This window comes from Lactuca serriola, chromosome 1 (assembly GCF_051521515.1).
Source record: "Lactuca serriola cultivar US96UC23 chromosome 1, Lser_US96UC23_V15, whole genome shotgun sequence".
NCBI lineage: Eukaryota > Viridiplantae > Streptophyta > Magnoliopsida > Asterales > Asteraceae > Lactuca > Lactuca serriola.
In genome coordinates this window covers 130,322,070-130,339,688 of record NC_136408.1, presented here as the reverse complement: position 1 = coordinate 130,339,688, position 17,619 = coordinate 130,322,070, and the positions used below count along the sequence as shown (strand labels likewise).

At 36.0% G+C, this 17,619-nt stretch overlaps 1 long non-coding RNA gene across 7 annotated transcripts; it reads left to right on the top strand.

The window, feature by feature from the left end:
* Positions 1-14,179: 14,179 nt before the first annotated feature.
* On the top strand, positions 14,180-17,335 carry LOC145098675 (uncharacterized). Of its 7 annotated transcripts, XR_013704582.1 has the most exons (4): positions 14,180-15,378; positions 15,479-15,532; positions 15,649-15,702; positions 15,833-17,335. It is a non-coding gene; the product is annotated as an uncharacterized LOC145098675 (long non-coding RNA). The 7 variants fall into 7 exon arrangements; XR_013704576.1 differs by having other exon boundaries at positions 14,180-14,544; positions 14,638-15,378; positions 15,479-17,335; XR_013704577.1 differs by having other exon boundaries at positions 14,180-14,750; positions 14,942-15,378; positions 15,479-17,335.
* The last annotated feature ends 284 nt before the right edge of the window (positions 17,336-17,619 follow it).

Below are 17,619 nucleotides of genomic sequence, written 5' to 3'. Positions count from 1 at the left end.
TTCGTGCTTACAGTTTTCAGTTTTGGTTTCGGGTATCTCTTCTGCGAAGGGGAAGGACTTGGGGCAGTAGTGGCACATCATACACACACATATTGGTTTTCCGCATTATGAGATGTTCTGGGATTGTAATCTGAAAATATTATTATTTTCACGTTTTGGGATTTCAGACACAAGATATGTTTATGACTTAATACGATGGAATGATGTTTTACTACAAACGTTTTACAAACCACTTAATTTAAATGAAATTTTTGGGCGTGAAAATTGGGTCGTTACAGCAGCAAAACACTCTTCAGTGTAAAAAGTGAGTTTTCAATAAAAGGCTTTTTAGCCATAACAATCTGAATGAAAGTTGTAGATTATGTTAAACTAATGACTTTCATCAAAAGCACGTCAAAATCTAACTTTGTATGAGGAAATTATGATTTTTCTAAGTTTCAGTATAACAGTATACAGCTAAAAACTCGAAATAAAGATCGAGAGATTTTTAGCCAACACAACCTAAACGAGAATTGAAGGTCTCGTCAATAGTAGTACAACGGTAAAAAGACAGACAAAAACAGACGTCGGATGAAGAAGTTATGAATTTGTAATGGATTTTCCTGTCCCAGGCTATTAAAAATAATAATATTAAAAATAAATTCAAAATTAGCCGACGAAGTCTAAAAGAAACTCGTAGAGTATAATTTTACCTACACGTGCATATAAGGAACGTAAAAAACGGAGCTCATATGCGAAATTTATGAATTTCGCATGTTTTGGGCACAAAAATCGAAAAATATTGAAAACCCAGAAAAGTCGCATGGTGCATGTTTGGCCATATCACATTGCATGCGAGGCTACCGCGTGTCGCCTTCTGGTTGGAACGAAGTCGCGGTCCAGTGCACATCCGACCCCCCTCCACACGGTGGCGCCTCTGAGCTCGGACCCATGTCCTCTTCTGTATCGACCAAAGTCTCGGCCACTCCTGATCCGATGCGCCTCGCCAGTTGTCCGAGGCGAAGCCTCCCCCTCGCCACCTGTCCGAGACACGCGTCTCTTCCTCCTTGCTTCGGATCCGAGACATCGGCCTATAAAAGCCCTGCGAGACTCTCCGGTTTTAACTTCATTTTTACACCAAGTTTCACACTCGTTAACCTCTTTCACTCCCACAACCTCACCTACAACCCCAAATCCCCTGTATCAAATGTAAAACGCTAAACAAGCCTCGAGGCCCCGAGATTCTCGAGAAAAACAACTTTCTCCAGTCGAAACTCTGCCCAGATAAAGCTAGTTTTACTTCAAATAGACTCCTTTCCAGAAAACGAAATGCTATCCAAATCACCACCAATTAAGTGATTTCATACCCCCGTATTTTCATAATTTTTATAGTTTTAGGGGGGAAGGGGGAATACAAGTCTAATACAAGAAATTTTGTGTTACAAACAAATGATTTCAAATTGTGATAAAATGATATTAAGTCATTTTGGGTCCTTTTCCTTGTTTGGATGTGGGCTTATAGTATCGGTTATTGGTCCAAATTTCGTTTAAAATTTACTTACATCAAATTGTATATGTATATAAATATCAAAGTTATTTCATTTAGTTTAAATACCCTTTGTAACAAGTGGATCAAGGGGTTACATTCAAAAACAGCTAATACCAATTCAGAAAGTACATATAAATTATAATAGGTATAATTTTTGATACATAGAACATTAATTTCATGATTTAAGTATACTAGAATACATTGGTTTACAAGAAACAAAGGTTTGATTCAAAACTAATCAAGGATATATAACTTTCAAATACATGAATATACAATCAATCATTATTTCAGGATGACTGTGTTTTTCATAGATATTATACATGTAATGTTTATATGCTTTTTACGAGTCATTCGATTCAGGTTGTTTAATTCACTTAAGCAACATAGTTAAAGCCCTGATATTATAACCAGAATCTCCAGTCAGGGGATCGAAACAAGTCGTGTGTAGATCTATATTGGGATTGACAACCCCGCACTCAAGCTGCTAGCTACAGTCAGACATACACACCAATGAGTGACAATTGTTATCAACATTTTAAACGCCTACAAAGCATTTGTTCAGTCCATCTAGTCTCAGTATGGTTATAATAACTCATTAAAAAGATATTTACAATACGTTAGTGTAAAATCAACTAAAAATAAGTACATTTACAAAGTACTAGTTTACAAAATACAAAGTATAGTAGTACAGTAACAGCCAGTAGAACCAGGCACACTTACAGTTACAAGTTTTACATAAAGGAATACAAATACAGAACATTGGTTTACAAATAATAACAGTTTTATGAGATTAAAACTACTTTTCATATACATCAGAAAATATACGATTATCATAAACATCTTATAGATTCATGGAACAGAAAACATACTTTTAAACATAAATACTTATGCACTCACTCAACTTTATGTTGATACTCTCTTTTCAAATTACTTGTATTCTCAGGGAAATAATAAACAGGTACTCCCCGAGCTTTTTGAGAAGATGGAGCTATTTTGAGTCATATCTTCTGTATTTTGCTATAACTATTTTGGTGTCAATATATTGTGATTGAACACATGTAAATAGTTTACTTTTAAATAAAATAGTTGTTTGTACTCTGATTACTATGATGCATGTGTTGTGGTACTACAAATGAAGTTCTTCACCACCGAACGTTTCCGCCGTCTGGTTTCGGGGTGTGATGGATTGGTATCAGGGCATTGTTTATAGTGAACTCAATATATCAATCCATAAGAGATATGCAAACTATAAATACATTTGGGACTGAGAGCTCTAACAATAAGTATTTTTTTTTTAAAATAGTTGATTATTTTACAGGAAGTATATTCACACTCATACTTACAAGTACAGTAACACAATCATAAGAACCTAAAAGTATTTGGATGTTGAGCACTGAAGTCAAACCTGATAAGTTATGTAATCATATCTGGGATTAATACAGCATGATCAACTATATTGATTTGAGATATGACCAACATGTGTTTGTGAGTGAAAGTTGTATTGCAACAAGTCTAACTCTTACCAACTACAGAAGAAACTATAAAACAGAACACAAAATACAATAAGAATGTTTTAACATCGATATGCTTTAGTTTTTCATGCATTTCTCATGTCCTCGTTCCCGCACAGACACAATGGCAGGATATCATTTACCAGGGGACCCTTATTTTCCAAACCATGGTAGCGAAGGATGGATAGTAGAGGATCTAGAAGAAGATTTAGAAGCAGATGAAGATTCAAAGGATACCGATACAGAACCTATGGTATTCAATCCCCCACCAGCCAACCCACCTCCCGCAGTCAAGCAAGGATATCAAGGGCCAATGCCAATTTGGGGAGACTACATATATAACTGGAGCAGACAACAAGGCCATCGCCTACCTTATGGAATGTGCCGAGATTTCTATGACCTCAGTAATAGAGGGTCAATCGACAAGGCTCTTCCTGTTATTGTTCATCGTATAGCTCAGCAAACCGATCAGGAGAGGATTTCGATCAACCAAATCCTAGAAGTCACGGCTGCCTCCCAACAAAACACCACAAATAATCATCATCTAGATAGAGATCATGATGAAACCAGACATCACACAAACATGCTCCATGTGGAAATGATTGCTGCTCAAATTGGAATGAGAGCACTCTAAGAGCGTATAAACATTGAGTTTTTTTTAAACTTTATTTGATATTTTACTCTAGGTTGTAAGTTTTACACTATATTGTTAAGTTTGTTTGTTATATTAATACAGGTTGATACAACACTGTATTGAAATTATTGATAATTCAGGAAGTCTTCCGTTTATGATAATTGTAACATCCCAAAAATCCTTTTATCCAAAAGCATATGTCAAAGTATCAAATCAGAGTATCTCATCAAAACTCATATCAACATATCAAAGTAAAAACATCACAGGCTAAACAAATCGTGTATGCACTACAGTCATCCTGAGCTCTTCCTCTGGCTACCGGAAGTACATGAAACCAAAACTGAAACCTGTAAGCACAAAGCATAGTGAGTCTCCCTAAACTACCACATACGGTACACATAATCATGCTATTAGGAGATACGAGCCCCGCCCACACTCAAGGAGATACGGGCCCCGCCCACACTCGGCTAACTAGGAGATACGAGCCACACCCACACTCCGCTGACTACGAGATACGGGCCTCGCCCACACTTGGTTAGCTATGAGATACGGTCCCCACCCACACTCGGCTAACTCTGAGATACGAGCCCCGTCCACACTTGGCTGTATATGACATACGGGCCCCGCCCTCACTCGGCTAACTCTGAGATACGGGCCCCGCCCACATTCGGTTGGCTATAAGATACGAGCCCCGCCCACATTCGGCTAACTCTGAGATAAGGGCCCCACCCACACTCTACTCGCTATAAGATACTAGCCCTGCCTATACTCAGCTATTAAGCATACATACAAGTATCACACAGGAAATAAGTATAACAAAACTATCACTCATTCCTATATCTATAATCAAATAATGCTAGGAGATAATGGGCCCACCCACACTCTGCTGACTATGATATACGGGCCCTGCCCACACTCACATTCCTAACAACACATACAGGTATTACACAAACAACAAGTATAGCAATCCAACAATCTAACTGGTATCTATACTAAGGTAATAATAAGGGAAGGGCCCTGCCTACACTCAGTGTTTCGATCAAGAACATATAAACTACACAGGCCGACATTGGAGCCTTTGACCCGTTCAAACCAGGAGAAAACTCACCTCGCACTGCTGAAGTTCTATAGATAATTCTCTGGCTGCTGGCTGACAAATCCCCGAACTGTCAATCTTCAAAACAAAACCTAGTTAACCATTTAGGTTTCAATTCATAACCATATATACACACCTGGGGTAAAAGGACCATTTACTCCTAACATAGCTTGGTCCAAGACCAAGGCCTAACTCATACTCTAAAGGCCTAAAAGTTAAATAATAAACCATGGACCAACTATGGCATAGTTTTCTAGATTGGGCCCAAACTCCTCACATGGGCCTTACCCTAAAGCCCATCAAATTAATCTAGTCCATACATTTGTTCTCAAATGGCCCATCAAGAGTCCAAACATCTAAGGCCAAATTGAAGCCCACACATAATTAGGGTTCTCACATGAAATGAAAATTAGGGTTAAGTGTTTTTACTTAAACCATTAAGGACTTAACCCATTAAAGACTTAATCCATTAAGTCCATCACTCCACTAGGCCATTCATACAATGTAGTCTGGCATTATTCAAAATTCCAATCTAGCAGTCCAAAGGCGGGTCCCGGCAAATCCCAAACTAACATTTCCAAAATTAGGGTTTTATAAACCATAATTAGGGTTTCCAACCTAATCACAAGCCAACTAAGTCCAACATTAAGTTATTGGTCCAGTTAGGGGTTCACTATTTTGAGCACCACCCACTGCCACCTCACGCGGTGGTGGTCGATGGCGGCTCACGGCGACAGCCACCACCTGACGGTGGTGGTGGTTATGATTCTTGGCCAAAATAAGGTGAAAGGTATTCCAAATAATAGTCCAAATGCATACAGCCACTGGAGATGGTGGCTAGTGGTGGCAAAATGGCGACAATAGGTGGTGGTGGTGGATTTTCCGGCGAAATAACGCGCATACTACACCACAATATCCAAAAACAACCAATATACTCGAACATACTCACATTCAGCCACCTCTCAGGTGGCTATCATCATCGGAATAGACAGAAACAGTGGCCAAAAAGGCCACCAACAGCAGCAGCGACACCTCACGACGTCCTACCAATAGAAACGAAGAAGAAAAGGGAAGGTGGGTGGCGAGCATTTGTATAGAGGGTTTCCTAGTTGCTCACGACCCACACAACGATGACATAGCTCCTCCTTCGATCATCGGCAAATCTCGTTGTTGTTCGTGACGTAGCTGGCAGTAGGTTGGGGTAGCGACACTTCATTGGCACGGTAGCAAGCGACGGACGGGCACAACAATGTGGCGGCGACTAAGGGAGCTCCATGATGGTGGCGGCTTCTAAATAGCACCTCTAGTTTTAGGGTTGTCCCAGCAAAAGAGATGGAAGAAGCGCCACATTCAATCTCATGCCTTCATCCAAACTTATGTTCCATTTTCCATGTTCGGACCCTCCTCCACAAACCTTTTTCAACTTAAGCCCAAAACATACCAAATAGCCCCTGCCCTCAAAAATCTTTACAAATTGAATACGGATGTTACCCTTTATCCCTTGCTTCCCAAAATTTATTCAACACAAGTCTAAATGATACCATTTAAACCATAAATTCTCGAATTTATAACATTTTACTCCCAAGGCTAACACTAATAACTATTATGGATTTTGGGCTTTAATAAAATAATATGAAATATACTTCTCATCCTAGGGTTCCTTTATTTATTTATTTTATTTTATCTTATTTAGTTAAATCCTAAAACAAAATGTTACAATTTTCCCCTACTAAAATTAGATTTCTTCCTCAAAATCATTCCTTACCAATCCCAGCAAGGTTGACTTCGCAAAGCAACCGAAACTGACCCTCATAGGGCTCCTTATCTTGCAAATGAATGAATTCCTTGCAACATAATCACATTTACTCAATCAAAACTCTGACGTCTCGAGATGGTCTGACTCCCTGACAAACTGTTCATACCGAATTATTGTTGAATCCAACGCACTTATCTCCCAACTGGCTATTCTTCTTTTGATAACTCGAGGTTCTGAATAGAAAACAAAATCACGGACCAAATGCCCCTGCATGACACTTATACTTGACAAAAGGCTCAGATAATCCTTTGAGTAGGAACCTCGTTCGTACAATGGTTAGACTCAGACAAGAGTTGCGCAACAGGACCAAATCATCTAATCTGAGATTATCGAAACTCATATGCAAGTGACCTGAGATCTCATCTACGTAACAAGAGACTCCACACTTGAGTTCCTTTTGGAGCATGAAAATTCTCTACAATGTTGAGAGTTTATTAGGTTAGAATATTCCCTTGTATGAAAAGCATATTCCCTCCACTAGTATATAAATTGGAGGTGATGGTCATTTTTTATAAGAGTGTTCACTATGTAGACTTGTAGATTAGAGAGAGTGTGGTGGGATCTCTCCTACCAAGGGAGATTTATCTCTCCCAACCCATTTGTGTTATTGTAGTACTCTATATATCTCTCTATCTATTCACTACAGTTTTACTCACATATATTGTTCATCATGTTCTTACGATTATCTTCTTGGTAATATCTTCTGCACCAATCCAGTGGTGTTATGAATCATGTAACAACCCAAATTTTAATATTCATAACACCACTTGATCGAGAAAATACTAGAAGTCGGAGATATAACAAGTCCTTAGAAAAGCTCGATGAGGAACTGCTATTGTGAAGGATACTTCACTACAAAAGCTTTAGAAGAGCTCGATGAAGAGCTGCTACTGAAAAAGCTACATTCATAATTCTACCACAAGCTTTATAAAAAATCTTCAAATTTGAAAAGTCACAAATCCAATTCGAATGGCCATACTAAACTCACCCTCAATTTATAATAAAAAACATGATTATAAAGCCTTCAAATGGTCATGAGAATGATCTTGAATGGATAAAAAAAATACTATGCTCCCCCGTGACAAAATGATATACACAATGAAGTATAAAATCCGAAAAAGTCGTGAAATTTTGTCGTTATCACGAAAAACGATTTTCCGAACCACCAAGACTTGAAGGAATCTTTATTTTGTCTTTCATGAAAAAATATATGCATTAAAAAATTCAAAATTGTTCACGAGCCCACAAATTTGTAAACTCTTCTGAATAATGGGCAGAAACTGTCATTTGTTGAAATTCAGGCACTGGAATGGTAATTCTGCATCATTTTCTCTTTAATTTGTAACAAGTTCCAAAAATGATACGAAATTGACAATATGCTAAAGATATAGGGACCAAAAGTGTAAGTTCATGTCATCTTCCCTATATACCCCTGATGTACGAGCCTGATTGGAACATCTTGTAACTTCGAATACCTCCACTTCAGTGCACTTTCATTTCAAGCACAAGCAACCGAATCTATGTTCGTTCCAAGATCATTGATACAAAAACGAAACCATTTTCGTTTCGAGCATCACGATGTGAATCAAATTTCATGAAAAAAGCGAAGCCTTAGTCAAATCGAATCACATGTTCGCTTTCCCCTCTTTCGTTCCAAGGCTAACAAATGAACCCCAGTTCGCTCGATGTTCGTTTCGAGCATAAGCCTTCATACCGAGCCTTGACTTCTGAACGCCAAGTATCACACCCAAAGCGAACCAATTTCAAAGACAAACCCATTCACAGGTTCGCTGGTGAAACATATTTAACATTCACAGGTTAAGGATTAACAGATAAGACATTCATAGCGATTTTGACGTTTCTATTGACCAATGTACGTCCCAATTGAGATTCATTTCATTCGCAGGAAAGGTTGTGAATCCAATATTGTTAGCAGCGAAACCTTCCAACCCAAATTGACGATTTTAAGTGCCCCGAATCCTAATCACGATTCCATTGCTCTGAACATCACACTTCCAGATACATGCTCGATTCCGAGACCCGTCTCATAATGAACCGATTCAATCTCCATAACTTTCAATTTTGACTTTTCCCATCAAGAACGTCTGCTTGGCAAATTGAGAACCAAACCACATTCCGAATTGATTTTCTCAAATCGATTTCAAGTCCAAATAAGTCGGTTCAATAATAATTATCACCATTTCCATCTGTTCTTCATTCATTCTTTATCACATTCTTCAACATCAAAAATATGGAATGACAATTTTGGGCCCCAAAATCACAATGCAACATAATAATAACAGGATACAATTCATGTTCAATAATATCCAGAAAAATAATTGTCAATCAACAAACAAAATTGATGTTGAGACAGGGTTGATTGAATCAGATCTAAAATCTCGAATATGAACAAGTCATGAATAGATAGATACATGAAAGAAGATTTAAGAACAAATCGATTGGCTAATCGAACAAGATTCATGAGCATGTTATCAAGCAGAATATGAGAATGAATCGCTTGATTTGAACAAAGGATTTTGAGATGTCTTGACTTTCATGATTCAGAACTAAAGATTTCAAAGAACAATGTATAGGTTTAAACATATGAACAGTACAACGACAATAATGGGCTCATGAATCAATATAGGATCGGCTGAATGAATATCGATCAAAAATTGGGCTAGATGATTTGGTTTAGGGTACGAATTCAGATCAAATCTAAAGACAAATGAAAAATAAAAGGAAAATTGGATCGAAGTTATACCCAAATGAACAGTAGATGAACAACATAAATCTCGATGAATAGTAACTTGAATAGAATTTTGATTCTAAGATGTCAAAACACCAATAATCTTCTATGCGTAGAAAATCATCAAATCAAGAACCGATACTTCAAAAACCAATAGATCTTCAAAGACCCGCTCTGTTACCACTTGTAGGGATTAAACCAAATTGAGATTTGATGAACCAGATGTGGAAAATAAGAACAAACACACATATGAAGATATGTCAAATGATCACTCGATTTATTCAATTATGAGGAACAGATTACAATTTAAGAATAAGAATCTAACTCTACAAGAAACCTCACAACGTGGCAGCTACATTTTGTCTCACTCTTTTCCCTAATTATAAAAATATGTCAAATGATTACTCAATTTATTCAATTATTGGGCTTTTAACCTACACTTCATCAAGAAGGCCCATTGCCATCTTCCATGGAGTACTTTGAAACCCTACAGATATGAGGGGATCAATTTGAAAAGTATGGGTACGTGCATTGTCTTGTTTAAATAAAAAGTCAGCATGAACATTTATTTCTAACAAAGAGCAGAGGAAAATAAAGGTCCGTGTGTGAGATATAGTTTTCGTCTAGCACTCTCATCTCCAGCAAAGTGTGTCACACGCTCCAATCCATAGAAGATACTTTAGTGAAAACGGGCTCACATACATTTAAGGTACAACATTTGGATTTATTGTCAATTATTTCATGGGAAAAATGATGTGCCAGTTATTGGTTCACCCACTCCAAGATTCTGATTAAACCTCCTGCCACCTGACGCAGGACACCTTCCACATGCCTCAAGTCTTCTCCACCCCACATTCCTATGCCAACCTTATTTAATTTCATCCATTGTTCCGGACTCAACATGGTCCCCACCTTCCGGAACCACTATCAATGTTTCGAACCTTACTATCTCATCCGAAGTCAAAACCTTATTTTAATTCAAGAAATCATTTTCAAACCCACTACAGAACCAAGCCTTATCCATTCCAGGCCTTTTCTTAACCCATTTCAAAACCTTTTTTATTTTTTATTCTGAATTTTTATTTCAAAAACCCATTCCAATTTTTTTTTTTAAAAACCCACTTGCATTTTGGTTCTAGACCAAAAATAATTCCGGACCCTTTTCTTTTTTTCACATAGGAACCTAACCATTCCAGATTTAAAAAAAAAAGGTTTTGAACTCAAAATCTTCGCCCTCACCCTTCCATTCCGAACTCAATATTTCCTGAATCAAAAAAAAAATTTCGGACCTTGCTTTTTAATCCCATTTCGCACATTAATCTAGTTTTTCATTCCTGACCCTATTTTTCATTTTCGCTTCTGAATTTCCACTACTAACTTTTTCCACTCCTAACATTTTTCAATCTTAACCCTTTTCTATTCCTAATATTTTTTACTTCGTATCCCCTTCAAAACCTTCTGAGACTTAATCCATTTTTAGGACTGAATCCATTTTTATCATGGATCCACTTTATCCTCTTCTTACTTTTTTTTTAGTTCCGAAACACATTCCTTTTTTTTAAACTCGTTTATCTTTAACTTTTTTTATTATAACCAATTTATTTATTTTTTTAAAACCAATTAATTTTGCTTGACACCCATTATTTTTTTTTTAAAATCCATTATTTTTTTAATAACAATTTTTTTTTTAAAACCAATTATTTTTTAACACAAATTTTAGCCTCATTATTCAAGGCTTCACTCTTTGTGCTGATTATGAGTGAACACACAGTTGGTTAAGAGATTATTATTTTTGTGTCTCACTTCTATGTAGCTACTCACATTTTTGCTCCATTCGGACTATTTATATATGGTTTCGGACCATCATTTGGGAGTTTGGGTTTGCATTTCAGTTATCGGCATTACTTCGGTTTAGCATTATGATTTTTCAGCAGCGGGTTTATCATACATATTATACAATGTTTGTTCAGTTCGGCGATACATCACCATGTCTACCCATGACCAAAAAATAATATCCTCGTTTTACAGGTAGATGCTTACATCAAGGGGGAGTGTGCGATGGTCCATCATATCCGACATATTTTCTTTCCCGATTTCATGATTATTTTTTTTATCTTTATTGCATGGTCGATCAAAAATAAGGGGGAGAAACATGAACATCCATTCTGGTTTATTATTGGAGTTTTGACGTTAGAGACATTTGAAGATGGAGATTCATTTAGTAGTGTGATGTGGCACTGATTTTTGATTTTCATAGATCGAATTTTTGACACTACTAAATGTTCTTCGGATTACGATTATTTATCTTCAGACTCTACATTTGGGATGTCTCATTTGTGTTTGCATCCGGTTAAGATAATATGATTGCTCGAGTTTGGATTTGCGATATTTTGAGCACGATAATTATTTCAGCGATGCGGCGTGACACTTATTTTTGATCTCACGATCTATTTTTTGGCATTGCTAGACCATGTCTTCGGATTCACATTATTTATCATTCGGCCTTTATTTTTGGATGCTTCACATGTTAAATAGGTTGCTCTTCATAGATTATTTGGTGCATTATCATTCGATTTCCAAATATTGAAGACGTTGTGTGATTCCACATTGTGCTCTTCGGTTCTATAGTCGAGGGGGAGACTGTGAACATGATTAGTTATGGGGACTGATCACATTTGAAGATTGGAATTTAATAATTTTATTCAGAGATTGGGTTCCTCTATTTGTTCTTTGATGCTACAGATTTCATTGCCAGATTCCGAGATCACGACAGCTTCAACATCTCCGAGACACTTCAGCACCAGACCTTCTGGACCTGCCTATCGAATGTTCTGCCTTTTATCACTGCTTTACCCTCACCATTTTCTAGCATTTACGGGGAGATTGTTGTAGCATGAAAATGCTCTACAATGTTGAGTGCTTATTAGGTTAGAATATTCCCTTGTATGAAAAGCATATTCCCTCCACTAGTATATAAAGTGGAGGTGATGGTCATTTTTATGTAGACTTGTAGATTAGAGAGAGTATGGTGGGATCTTTCCCACCAAGGGAGATTTATCTCTCCCAACCCATATGTGTTATTGTATTACTCTGTATCTGTCTATCTATTCATTATAGTTTTACTCACATATATTGTTCATCATGTTCTTACAATTATCTTCTTAGTAATATCTTCCGCACCGATCCAATCGACAAAATGGGAACCAACAGTTCTAAACCAAGAGTACCGCCTCGACATATCTTGATGTCCTTTACCAATAGAACCATTCCAAGTCACAACACCGGAGCTTGATCTATCATCATAACTGAATCCATTCGTTACCCTTAAACCCTTCTATCGATACCCTCGATACATACATACCCCGATCCTCAACCCATGGAAATGAAAATCCTGCACAAAACACTCGTGTTACCCGACTTTAGATCTTATCTAAACATCAGACCCAATACTCAACTTGTAATCCGAGATCCATAGATCTGCAATTGTATTTTACCCAAAACCTTCTGATAATGACAACCCATGCTGATACTACCAGTCTTGCACCTGGTCTAACTATCAGGTTCCCAAGAGTCCAAATAACAAGGCTATCTAGCCTGTACACCCTTCTACATCATACAGACTAACCACTCACTGAATCCTGAAAAAATCCAGAATCCAATACCTTGACCCAACGGTCTCTACTAGGTCCCACATCTGTTACTATAAACAAAAGGGCCTTGCCCATCGGTCGCACCCAAACTATACCATGGAGCGGCCTTTCCCACGGTTCCCACCCATCTAGGGTTACACAGACCTAACACCACCTTGGACCCCAATGGTCCTCAACAGATAACGGAGAAATACTCTGTGACAATCCTGACTGGCGTGGCCATGGCACAAACTGATTACCTCTTTACGCTCATATCCACTACCTATAATAGTCTACCTCAAACAGATGAATGCTACGATCCATCGCAATCTCACAACACTTCTAACCAATGATGGTTACCACCCCGGGTGTCATCACTACCCAATCATCTCAATCCCAATGTCCTGAATCAAATCTGCATTATTCAAGAACAAGAAGCGAGGATCTACTTCACTCTCAGTCGACGTCCATCCACAAACCTGCTATGCATAACAAGAAAACGTCGACTAGCTGTCAGGAGTTTCTCTGAACTCCCACTTACAAAACCTTGAACTAAACGGTCACTTGTGTCAACCATTATTACTTATATTCTTTCAGAATGAATGTCATTTATATATGTTCATATTTTTATTTGTTAAGAATGAATGTAATTATTGATTTTAAGATATTACAATTCATTTCATAAAAAATTCGTATTCATTAAAAATTATTAACTTGATAATATATGTTTATACTATTTTGTAAGAATGTAATGTTTTTTCAAGATAATCATAAACAAATTCTTTTAGAATGTCCGAATATAATATATATATATATATATATATATATATATATATATATATATATATATATATATATATATATATATATCTTACTATCTTATAAAAGAAATCTCACTATTTCTATAAATAGATTTAATATAATAATAATATTTTTTTAAGACGTTCAAATGATTAAGCTAATAATACAAGTAGTCATCAATAAAATAATAATATTTTTTAAATCGTACAAAACATAAAGAATGAAATACAATTAACCAATGCATATATACTTCTTTTCTATCACAAGTTTGACCGGTTCTTTAGTCGCTGATGATGAGTTGTGAAGAAGCCTAAGATCCCGGCAAAAATCTTCAGTTTTTGGCCCACCTTCCCCTATATTTTTTCTTCTTCTCCTTCGTTGAAAATATCCCTTTTCTCTTTCTACTAAACGATTTTTCTTTATCTCTCAGTAAAAAAACCTAAGACCACTCACTACACCTCCGTTTACACCTGCCACCACCAAACCAGCAACGTACAAACGGACCCCTCACTTACATCGTGCGCACCACCACCGTGTGATTGGACCACCACATCACCTAAGCAGAAACCAACATCGCACCACCAGATAAGTGAATAGGTAACTCTAATTTAATCTCATTCCTTGCTTTCTTCTCCCCTGTCTCTCCGACTTTAAAAACCTTCAAACAAAAACCCTTATATGTAGAGATCATCCCTACCTCGGAGGCCACAAAGACGAAGAGCAACAAATATTGTGAAAATTAATGCTCAAAATCTTATCAAGGTCGAAAGGAATCAAAAGGTGTAGGTAACTCTAATTTAATCTCATTCCTTGCTTTCTTCTGCCATGTCTCTCTGACTTTAAAAACCTTCAAACAAAAACCCTTATATGTAGAGATCATCCCTACCTCGGAGGCCACAAAGACAAAGAGCAACAAATATTGTGAAAAGTAATGCCCAAAATCTTATCAAGGTCGAAAGGAATCAAAAGGTGCGTTTAACATAAAGGTATTTTGAACCAAAACACCAAACTCTGAAATCATCGACTCACTTCTCGGGGTTAGTAAGCTTAACCCTAACCCTAATTGTTTTGGTTTCTCAAATTGTCGTTTTAAGTTTAAAATCTCAAGTTTTAAATTGGATTTCATTCTCTTTCCGAGACTAATTAGATAATAATGGGGGTTTAATGTTTTATTCAGGTGGTTTTGTGGAAATCAAGCATTAAGAAGTAATTTTTTGATTGGGATTAACAAACTGCTCAGGGAATGTTTTGGTTGGGATTACAAACTGCTAAGGATCTTACGAATATTAATTTGATCATCAAAAAGTTGTAGATGTGATAAGAGAGAAGATAGGATTAGTTTCATGTGTGTTTCTTGATTATCCACCTAACATTTGGGGTGATTGAATCAGAGAAGGGATTAGATGGTTTATTTCGTTGGAATGAAAAAAAGCATGTATGTTTTGTCTAATGGAATGGAATGGACCAATCATGATTCCTTCCATTACTTTTCTTATTTGCGATTCAATTTTTTTTTTGACTTTTTCCTTGGTTTTTAGATGAGCACCAAGTGTTCGATGAAATTCCCGAGCGGGGATATTTATTATTTAGGTAGTATTGGGAACTTAATCTCAGGTATGTTGTTAATCTATGTAATTTAACTTAAAAACTTTTGGTTTTAACAACATTACTTGCATATTAAATATTATTTAACTTCCCCAATGTCCAACCACAGGTGATGAAAAAAGAGTGAAGTTTGCCACGGAGATCATGAAAGGATGGGGTTCTGGTGACTTTTTTTTATCTTGTGGTTTAGTTTTTATTTCGATTTTATTTTCTTCCTAATTCTTAATTTTGATTTACCTGTGGTTTTTTATTCTGAGTAATGGTTGTTGTTGGTTTCAGATTTTGTTACGTGGTTATTAATGAAAAGTCTTAATTATTTGGAAAGGAAAAAAGGTTGCAATAGTCTTCACATATTTGAGGGACATATAGATTTTTTACATCTTTTTGTTCTCACAAGAATTCTACTTTCATCTATAGGTAAAGAAGTTAAAAGTATTTTGCTAATTGAATTATTTGTTTGCAGAGAAGACAAGTGATAAACAAATGATTTTGCAAAAGGCTTTATAGATCCCATGGATTTGTTCATTACCACATGTAATCTTGATTTTTTCCTCCACGAGTAATGTTATTTTAGGTAATTAACATTTCATCATGCACTTATCATGTTTCAGGGCTTCGCAATGTACATTGTACTTTTGATTTTTAAAAATTTAGCATATTATAGCATTGTACTTTGAAAACCTACCCAATCATAGTAATGATATTTAAATATAAAGAGCATTTCTTTTTGTTAATATGAAAAAGTTTTGAAGTAAAATGCTATAATTGTATAAAATGTTCAAGTACTTTCTGTGGCCGTTTTTGTGCTTATATAATGTTGTGTGTGCACATTGCTCCAATAACAAGTGTGAGGTGACAAGCCGACAACTGTACTTAGGATACTTATAGGTGCATTATATTATTATTTCATGTCAAGTATTAATTAGTTTTTTTAGCTCTTCTTTTCCTATAAGTGTGTGGTTGGTTAAAGAAAAAATATGCAGGTGCTATGACAGAGATAATTTATTGCTTTATGTAAAAATGTTTTTTTGTTCTTCCTGTTTGTAACTAGAATTTTATTTAAATGTTTTTGGTTTTTGAGCTTTTTTGTCATTGTTGTGGGGTTTTTTTTTTCATATTCCGATGCATTGTATTTGGCTGACTCATGATTACTGTTTCATTATTAGGTCCTTAATGTCACCATCATCAAATTTTGCAGTTGAGAAACTAATGATGATCATGACTATTTATTAAAAGCCCCCCCCCCACCCCCACCACCACTTGATTGGACCAACATCTCAGCATAATTCCATTATTGTCTTCACGGTTCTACTTTAAATTCAGAGAATAAGGATCATTTCCCTGTCTCATGCGAGCAACACTACCATGTAGTCTCTGTAACTGCTTGCCATGTTTTTTTGTGATTCCTATGGCTGGGGTAAATGATGAAAATGGTAATTTTATGTGCTTCCTTTGATAGTCTGTTAACTAATTCTTGGTGCTTCTTCATTTTTCTCCAAATAGGCACTAAAGTTGGAGGTTGCAAGTCAAAAAGGAAGAAAAATTAAAAATAGATGTGGTTTGTTGAGATAACCTCATACCTTTTATTTATACCCATCTTTTTTACTCGTATGACTTGAGAATTAGGGAAAATTGCATTTTCAAAAATTATAAAAAGAAAAGGAGTAATGTTGGTATACTAATAACTCCAAGTGCAAATGAAAGGAAAGAGTAAAATGGTCTTTATTTGATCAATATTAAAACAAAATGCAATGGGAGTAAAGGGCAAAATGGCAGAATATTCTTTGTAGCTCATCGTGTACTTGGAGGTTGATATGGTAATAACTGATTTTTGTATCCATTCTTTCTAATTATCATTATGTTGTATCCTTTGGTTAGAGATATCGACTCTTTTATGTTTATAGATTAGATGTTTTATGGGTTTATGTTTTATACATTATTTTTTTATCTTTGTTTGATTTTAGTCTCTTTATGTTTATTCTTACTTAAAAATAAAGATTAGAAAGTCTTTTAACCCTTGATCTAATCATGAATGAATCATGCATTTGAACTCCTTACTATTTAAGATTATACATATCTTAAAAGTGGTTTTATTTTTATTATTATTTGATGGTTATGGTTATATTAAAGCTTTCAAATTTCAAAGAATAAGTTTAGATGTGGGTTTTTATGAGATACTGTTTAAGTCAACAAACTTTAAGCACATCAATGGGTTAGTGTTCAAATGGGATATTAGTTTAAATAAATGAG